The following is a 10520-nucleotide window of genomic DNA, read 5'->3' as shown; positions in this document are numbered from 1 at the left end:
TCCTCCTGGTCTCTGTCTTCTGTGTAGGTAATATTACAAGTGTGAACCACCAGCACCTGGCTGTGTTGCTTATTTTCTATCTTCTTGTACTCTTTCTAACATATCTATTCTCAAAACCCAGTTAAACATTCCTCCCCATGTAGCCTTCCAAATTATTACTTGAGGCACAGTTAACCGTTCTCACTTTTAGGCTCAAATAACACTTTATTTGATGTTCTGAGACAATAATTGGCATCCTCAATTTTATTTATCCAAATGTCTTTATCACTTACTAATTTGAATTTTATAGATTGAAAAAGTAACCTTTCATAAACTTCACTTACAGAGTAAAATAGTATAATGCATGATTGCTAAATAGATGAATCAGAGTTTTAATTTTATTTATGGCTCAGTGAATTATATCAATAATGTCCCATAGTCTTCTCTGTGTTATCTCTGATTGTTTAAAAACAGCAGTAGTTAATTCTAGTAAGTTTTAAAACATAATAACCTAGGGACGTGGAAAATTCACACCCAAAAAACCCTCTTTTGTTATTTATTCCTAGTCTGTTCTCTACTTTTATCAACATGAAATCTTCATGCATAAGAGAATAATGGAGTACTCAACACTGAATACTCCACAATGAAAAAGTTTTGCACAAAATAAAATATTACCATATCAATTGGTGAAATTGATGCAATTACTATTAGTTATCTAATGACTGGTAATACTTTCAAGTTCTATAATAGTTTGATAATATTTAAGATACATGATATTAGCTGACACATTTTACTGATGCTTGTCACATCATAGAGAAAGTGATACTTGTTTCTTATTTCATGGTTGTTGTCTTCTTCTGTTAGTAAACTTATTGTTATGTTACAATGAAAGCCATCAGCACACATTCAAAAATTATAATTACTGAATAAAGAGGAGAATAAGAAAATGAAGTAGTACATCATTTAATATTTAATGTCATGGATGTGGATCTCAACTGAGAGGGCTACTATAAAAATTATTTAAAATTTGAATGTTTATCTTGGAAGAAATAGATGATCTGTTATAGAGAACATAATGATATAGAATTTCAAGGAGATTAATGTATTGGTATACATGAAATAAAATCTGCTATTATATGACTTTTTATTAGAAATATAAACTATTTCTGAAGTGAGTAGTGCAGCATATAAAATTATAATTTCTGTATGCCTTGGAAAAATACATACTTGTGTTGGTCCAGGTACTGTTCTCAATTGATATCAAGAGAATGAAATGTACAATGATTTTTTTACAGGAATTACCAATGTGAAAAGAGATAGACAAATAGCCTGAAAAGACAAAGAGTCATCAAATACTGCTGCAAGACTAACTCTAGATAAAAAACAGGAGGAAATGAGGTTGAGTAGAAGAATATTAGACTGCTCTGCAATTAAGAAAGGTTCAACAAGACCATCCAGAGTTCTTGAGCCAAAGCCAACCATCTGTGAACGGGGCCTTCCAGAAATCAACTTGTCTTAGGATCCTTCTGTATGTCATCATGGGGTGAAAGAACACTGTGAGAAGTCGGAGACTTAACACAGATTCAGAAAGCAGGAGTCAATTATGCTTTTCAAATTTAGAGGCCTGTGAGATTCTCATAGAGATCACAATATGTTATTTTTGTTAATTTGGGTTAAGAAATTATGTGTTTGAGCAACAGGAAGATGAGTACTTTAATGTTGTATGTTACATTCCTAAACAATGCAATTCTTTTACATTCTTAATCTATAAATAATTCAGACTAGAAATTATCTAAGGCATCCACAGATTGCAAAATAGATCATTAGTTTGCTTCCTTAGCTGGCCAATACCATTACAAACAGAAGTTGAATAGTGGGTATTTTCTGTGGTGGTTGGTATTCTTTTGTTGTGACAAAATGTCTGATGAATAACTTATAAGAAGGAAAGGGTTGTTTTAGCTCCTGGCTTCAGAAGTTTTGGTCCATGGTTGCTTTGGGCCTGTGATAACACCGTGAGCATGGTGGAACCCTGGTAACCCCATGGAGGGAAGGGTGCAAGGGTGTAAAAGGAATAAGAAGAGTTGAGGTTCCAATATCCCTTGGAAAAGCACACCTCACAATGAACTTACTTCTGACAGTACTGAAATTTGGAACTCAGAGTCTTCTGCTTGCTAGACAAGCACTTTACCACGTGAAGCACATTCCCAACCAATAACCTAACTTCTTTCCAAAAGTTGTACCTCCTAAAGCTTGCAGGACTTCTCAATAGTATTAAAGCCTGAGAACAAAGCCTTTAATACATGGAACTTGGGAGATATTTCATATTTAAACTGTGGCATTTTTATTTGGAGTCATTCTTATATGTTTTTCTTTTCCAGTAGAGGTACAGGATTGCAATTCATCATCACTCATTCCTGATGTGTTCTTCTCTTCATCTACTGTAGAAATTTTAGAAATTAATGCTCTTCATCCCACATTCCCTTGCAAGTATGGAAGCTATGTGACACAGTGTTGAAAATGGAATGCATCTTTTAGGAAGGAAAGGAAGAACTAATTTTGTTTTCCAAAAAGTGTTTATCTGTGTGACTGAGGACTTCCTTGTATGCAGAGGGCTTATTTCCAATTACATTGATAACTTGCAACTATCATGACAACTTATGTGAACAAAAGTAGCTATGCAAAGAATACCATGATAAAAGATATACCACAGAGCAGACTGATGAACATGCAAATATTTAGCATTTATAAGGAAAAATACTCTCTCCTAATTTTTGTGAACTCCATCTCTGAAGTGTCATGTCTGTCTCAGCATTACTACTTGATATTTTTATAAATTTTCATAACTTATTTATCATGTGGAAAATTAAGTTTATAGGTCTCTTTCCATCAGTAGATAAATATGTGCTTTTTGAGAACATGGTTAACTGGATTGACATATATAAACTTGCCAAAATATGGAAGGATTATAAAGAGTAATGTGATATTTATATTTTTAGGTTGCCTTTTACCTATAAAAGAATTTTAAAATAAGGAGTCCTTATTAAGAAAATCCATCACCTCCCACCAGGAAAGCAGTTATGAACTCTGCATTGATTATAGGCTTATCCTTGATCCAATAAATATCAGATTTCTGAGATTCCTATTTTTAAAATATCTTAGTTATATGAGTTTTGTTTGGGTTGAACACTGAATTAAAAGTATGTTTTCAGAGTATTGGAAAATGAAGCAAAAAATATTTCAGTTATAGGTGTTGTTAGGAGTGTTTTATTTGTGATAAAAAGACTTAAAACTCCTCCAATTTAGGATATTTTCATTTAAACTTTTTAAGACTAACAAAGGACCAATTTACACCATCTGCTTCAGTTTCACTCTGATGAAGATTTTCTCTCCATTTTTTACTTTAAATAGACATTCTGTTCAGCTCCTTTTACTTAAGTACATGTCTTTGAGTAAAAAGTGTAGTTTGACTTCCTGTCAAACCAGTATTTATTCACAAATATCAGTTTTGTTGCCTTCTCACATGAAGGCATACAACACGTTTACCATGTGACGAGCGGGCTAGGTGATGGTAGTATGAGGAGCCAGCTGGAGCTTTTACAGTTTTGAAAATACCAGATGCTTCTATGATGGACAATTTGTTCTCTGTTTTTAGGTTTTCTTTTTTGTTTTTAATGGAAGTGTGTTACTTGTGCACCAATTATGAGAAGACTCAGTGTTTCCTCTTATATACTACATGTACATATTTTGATTGTTTACTTAACAATGATAAAAACAAATCCATGTGGCTTGTTATCATGGTATCTTGAGACAATGGCAATCTAGACACTAATTTACATCTCTGTAAGATATGATTTAAATGTTTGGGTGTTCCTGTCCACGTGGCACATGTGGGAAAGAGAAAAATAAGTCTTGGAAGGTTAGATCAGGAATGTTTACTCACATGTATATTTTGTGTGGAGTTATTGCATGGCAGTTGTAATGTTTTTCCTGTCTCTGCTGCTGCTTGCGGACAGTAAGAATTAGACCTACCAGTCCTGACTCAGCTTAGGTGTTACTTCATAATTAATGAAAATATCAACAAATTATTCTCTCTGACCATATTTCTGAAATAAAACTCAAAATTTAAAGGGTAAGAAAAAAACCTAGTGTACTGAAAATTTACTCTTTTTCTTGACCATTTAAAAGAATTTCCTTTAGATGAGACACCTGAATATGCAATTACTTTCATAGACATTTTTCATTCTATATGACAATTGGAAAGCAAACTAATTTTAGCTTTGATTAAATAGAAAATTCATAATCTTAAAACTCAACAAAATACCATTACTGTAAGAGGCTTAAAATTACTAATGAGAACACCTCTATTTCCTGGGAAGTAAAATAAAACCAAACAAAACTAAAGCAACAAAAACAACAATAAAAACCCTAGTTGAGATTATATACTTTCTTGAGCACTTAGAAATGAAGATATTACTGAGTAACAAATGGATGTTTTTAAATTTTTATGTCATAAGAATAAGGACAGAATGAAGATAACAAGATCCATTTTTTGTTAAAACCCTTCCAGAAATGCTATTCTACCTAAACATACTCAAAATAAAATTGAAGAATACTTCTCCTCCCTAACTGAATGATTTTAGTCAAATAAGCTACCAAGATATAGTATCCACATATTTATTTATTTATTCACTCATAACTATTTTCATCTTCTGTATACATCTTCTTTGTACCAAATCAGTTTTAAAGCATTCAAAGATTCTAACTATTTCTAATTATATTCACCTAAAACTTGGATAAATGGTAATATTTGGAGGTTGCTATGGTAGATCTCAATTTATCTTATCCTTATTTTACCTTATCCTATCTTATTTTCAACTTACAGTTAGGGTTTGATATTTCAATTCAGGTTGTTTTCTAGAAAATGAGATTAACATAATACTGTGTCGTAAATCTCTAAATATTGTGAGAATTGAACTAAATATTCAAAAAAAGCATATGTATGCCTAGTGATAGTTTCTTCTGTCTTCGGAAATAATAAAATGAGGAATTTTTTTATGCTTGCTCTTATATTGGATCTCAGTTTATGACAGAAAGATTATTTAGATTGGGCTATTAAAGAAAATATGTTCTATAAATGATTCATAAATTAAATGTACATTTATGACAGTTGAAATAATTTATCCATACATACATATATAAAATGTACATAATGTATGTATAATTATTTGCCAATACATATATGTGTGGCATATATATAGCTATATCTATATACAAACATGTATAATGTGGGATGTAATCATATTTGTCATTCATATTGTTTGAGATTTACTAGCAAAATTATTTATGGAGCTTTTGCCCTGAACTGATTACTGATAACGAAGAATAGCAAAGGGGATACACTATAATCAGATGAACAGAAATATAGTCATTTAGTTGAAAAACAGAATGTGTGAATTCAGGAAGACTTTTTAAGGAAAACTGTGAAAGACACTCAAATAAGGAGAAAATTGTATAGATGGGCACTAAATACAAGCACATAAAATACACAGAATAGAAAATAGTGAAGGAGGGTAAAAAAATGGGTGAAGAATGAATCTTTCACTTGTAGCTAGAGTGCCTGATACACAGTTATGCTATTGAGGATTATAAGCCATTCAGAAGGGGAATTAATGGAGATAAAAGGTTATTGATTCAGATTTGGGATGTTGCTTTTCAGGGGACACAGAGAAATCTAGACATGGTACACAAAAAATGTAGTATTTTAGAACTATGAAGTTTAGTAAAATGGCCAAGATTTAAATGGTAGAAAAAGGAGTCAGCTCTACAAAGGTAACACAGAAACATTATAATATATGAGAATATACAGTAGGAATTGAAATTGAGAAGTCAAATAGCCTGAAGATGAAATATTAAAATCGAAATGTAATGTAACTGATAAAAGAAAGCACCGGAAAGCTGAAATATCATTTTCAGAAAGTAAAAGTTTTGTGTAGAAGAGCAGGAGAGAATAGTTTTTGACACAGGGAGAGGGGTTATTTATTTTATTCACTACTATGTGTCATAAACTTACTTCAGTTCCTCACATGCACTTATTGCTCAGTATTTCTTGAATGAATTAATATAATTCAGTAGAGATGGAGACAAAGATAGGACAGGAAAACATCTTGCTTGATTTGAAAAGTTAGATATCACTGTATTTGTTCTTAAGAAAATGGTGGGCAGTGGTGGTTCATACTTGTAGTCTTAATTATATCAAAGGATGACATCAGTATGATCATGGTTCTAGGACAAGTAATTGCAAAAGTTTGTGAGACCCCATCTCATTGATAAAAAGCTAGATGTGGTGGCAACCACTAGTCATCCCAGTGATAGTGAGAAGCACAAAATATAAGGATTGAAGTTCAGGCCAGTCTGAACAAAAAGTAACACCCTATTTCTAAAATAACCAGAGCGTAAAGGACTAGAGTCATGGCTGAAGTGGTAGAGTGCCTGCCTAGAAAACTAGAAGCCCTGAGTTCAAACCCTAGTACCCCTACCCCACTAAATAAAAGGTAATTGCAAGTGTCTTAATAGTAATAATAGCAAGAACAAAAATAAGAAAAAAGATGAAATTAAATGTGTACTGTGTTTCAGGTGTTGTGTTAGTTGTTTTCCATGTATTATCTTATTTAATCCTCAAGACATAAACAGAAGATTGTTATTTCAGTCTCTATTCTGAACATTAAGTCACAGAGGGGAAGAGAATTTAAGCTTCCCTGGTGAGAAGTGTTAAAATAAGACACAAGCCCTTGTCTTCCATGCAGTTATTATGCTTTTAATATGCCCTGATCTTAATGGATTGTGAAGAAAATAAGTACAGAAAATGAATATATACCAGGGTTTTAAGAATTTTTTTTAGATAATGAATGCTCATGTGGAAGACATTTAGAGATGGGGAATACATTATAGAATTTGAACATATGAATATGCTATAACCTAGAGGTTGTTAAATTCTTGTAAGCAGATTTTGAAACAAGTAAGTTTATTTAAAAAAACAAAATCTTAGAAGATTTGGGAGGCCATGTGATGGTGAGTAAAGACAATGCCAAGTTACTCCTCACCCCCCAAAACAGGAACATATTGCAGGTGAATATAAAAAGTTTAACAGTCTGGAAGGTGCACAAAGTTAAGAGTCTTGATATATAAAAATTCAGGGCTTGAAGAGTGGCAGAAAAAGCCATAGGATAAACTAGGAGACCAAAGAGGAAGTGAACTAGTTTAGCTTAATTGATCAGATTGTGATTGAGGAAGTAAGAAAACACCTGATGGACTAGCTCTCAAATTTCAGAAGGTTAAATGGGCCTTTTTCTTACCAAACATTTGTGCCTAGGATAAATAACATTCAGAACAGTTTAATAATGGCCTTAATGATCTTTCTGTGACATTATACTAATTTTGTTGCATGATAGATTTCTTTGAGAATAAGTATTAACATATTAAAATCATTTTATTCTTAGACACAAAAGATGATGAATTCCAGTCTATAAGCTTTATAAAAAAAAGGGTGAAAGGAAAGAAAGAAGGAAGGAAGGAAGGGAGGGAGGAAAGGAGGAAGGGAGAAAGGAAGGAAGAAAAAATAACTAGTATATGTCCAGTTCAATTTTAAAATCCTAATATCATGACATTTACACAGTACTTTACATAGAAATTGCTACAAAACTGGCTTTGAAGAGTTCTAGTGGTTTATTTATAAGCAAAACCACAAATCAGCTTTTTTCTTCTGCATACATATTGCATCTTTTCAGCTAAATGTGAGTTTACTATTGTGGGTATTAAAAACATAGTAATATAGATCATGACCCTTGCCTTCAAGAGGCTAATAAATGTTTCTGTAGTCATAGAAGAGAATATATAAAATAATTAGAGAATATTCATGAGATAAAGCTGTGAAATTAGATTACATATACAATAGAAGAAAAAGAAAGGAAAGGTCAGTGTCAGCTAAAGTAATCAAATGAAGGCTACAATGAGGTGGATGGAATTTATTCTGGGTCATGAGAAATAAGTAAAATTTAAATAAACAGAAAAAAGGTGAGAGAAAACCACATTAGGGCAATACCAGAAGTCAAAGCTTGAAGGTCACAAAAAGAAAGGATCTTGAAAGATGTAAATGCTTCTGTAGGAGCTGAAGTAGTCATATCACAATCAAAACCAACTGCATAAAAATATTTCAGCAAGAAAGAAACAGAGTATATGTGGCAGAGATTCTGTCTGCCTGTGAAATTAAGAGAAGCAGATCCAACAGATGGGACTGCAGAAACCAGAGATGGGGTGGATCTTTTAAAAATAGGCATCAAGCTACCCATTAAATTGAGATGCAGAATCCATGAGGGTGACAGGTTTTGAAAGGATTGGGCGGAAAGAAACATAAGCCACAATTTGGTTTTTCAAAGCCACACTTGTACAATTAGAAAATATCTTCAAATATGAGAGATGAGAATGTTAAACAGAAACCTCTGAGCCCTCTAATTTTTGTTACAAGTTTTCTCTGCGTTCAAATCTTTATATTTCAATTTTTAATTAGTAAGTCAAATTATTACCCTCTGATTTGAATGATTAATTTCCCTAGATTTCATGAGAAAAAATGTAAGACTTTGGATAATAGCCAAATCAGCACTAAATTGTATCAGTAGAAAATAGTGCCTTTTAAATGTGTGAACATTTAAAAGTTACATTTGACCTGTTTATCTTTAAAATTTTTGTAGCATTTGCTAATCAAGGTACTTTTCTTATGGTTTAGATTTTATTCATTTCTCTGAAACCTTTATTAATTTTGAATTATACCTTTGTGTATAGTTGGATTTAAATATAGGTACTCATGAATTTGTTTGCATCTCATATATACTAAAATATGTTTTCAATTACACCATGTAATTGATAAGTCAACAAGGAGTCTCAAACATTTCAAATTTTTGATATATTTTGGCACAATAGAATCAAATGAGTAAGTAAACAAAACATTGGCTAAATGAAGCAAGTGAATAAATATATTAATGGACCAAGAAATAATTGTAGCTCATAAATTTTTTTGAGATTTATCTAGCATGAGAATGTAAGAAAACTGTAAATTTTTATCAATCATTTTTGGTCTTCAAATGGGACAAAACTGTAAAAAATGAGAAAATAAATTTTGTATATCGGCCTTAATGAGTTGTAACTTAAATAAATGTTAGACAAATTATGAGTAAAAACTTCTTTTCCTTATGCTGCAATAAGAGGTTTTATTTCTACTTGCAGCTTTTGTTATCTCCAAAGAATGGTATGTATAAAATAAAATGGAGCCATTAAATAGGTCATGACATAAGATTAACAAATTATTTTTTCTTTATTTTTATGTTTGACAGAATTATAGTTATTATTAAAAATGTATCCTTCTTACAGATATTACTTGATATCAATAAAGCTATTGCCAGTTGGTAGTTTGGCAGAATATAAGTAAAATTATAAATATATTTAATCATTGAATCCATGATTTGAAAAATAAATTGATTAATTGTATAAACATTTGTGTATTATGTAGAAAAAAATCATTGGAGTGGAAGACTGTCTAATGTCCCTCAAAAGATGTCCTCTAGGAGATGCCTCTTAACCTACAGTCCCAAGAGTGCAAAACAGACTGTTATATGGCTACAAAAGTGACATGGTACACTTTTGCTCAGTTTGTAACTCCCCAAAATCACAGCACAAGTTCAAATTCCACTAATTGCAAGCCTTACATAAGGACTAACTATAGACCTGGAGTAAGGGCTAATCAGGAGCCTCCCATAGCATCAATCACAGGCATTTTTGCTCCAGTCACCAAGGAGGGGCTCTCCCTCCCATCCTAAGTAGGAATAAGTACAGGATGACCAGGTTCATCTAGTGTTCGCTAAGGCTTGTCTTCCCCAGAGTAGAATTTTCCAAAGCCAGCCACATTGTCTGGAGCAATTTTAACTGGAGCAAGTCCTCCTAAAGCAGAAATTTATGACTTCAACAACACTGTGATCACAGTATTTCTTGCAGCTGGAGTGTATTTTTCTTCAAGCAATCCATGAAGTGTTTAAAGCATCCAGAACACCATAATGAAAGTCTGCTCAGTTACCAAAAGAAGCATTGCTCTATTCAGAGCTCCCCACTCAAGGTGGCAGGCACAAAGAAGAGTCTGACAGCTGTCAGTCAACTGAAAACTCTAAATTTGTTCAGTTCCCAACACATTAGTTTATTTGAAGAAAAAGTAAACTTTAGAGTGATTACAATACAGACCTATTATTAACATTAAAATTCTTAACACTTTAGCAGGGCTTATCTCTTAGCCAAATATCCTTAGAGAGGGTTGGTTCCTTTTGATCTGCCTCATTATCTTACATGGAAATAGGGTATTTGCAGATATGATTGAATTTGTGATCTTGGGAAAATTAGTTTATCTTGGGCTATATGGGGAGAGGTGGGTCTGATGTAATTTCAAAGGTCCATACAGAAGGAAGTTAGAAATAATAAATTCATGAGACAATGGAAGCATAATT

The sequence above is a fragment of the Castor canadensis genome, chromosome 5 (genome assembly GCF_047511655.1).
Source record: "Castor canadensis chromosome 5, mCasCan1.hap1v2, whole genome shotgun sequence".
NCBI classification, from domain to species: Eukaryota; Metazoa; Chordata; class Mammalia; order Rodentia; family Castoridae; genus Castor; species Castor canadensis.
This window is presented reverse-complemented; position numbering follows the sequence as displayed.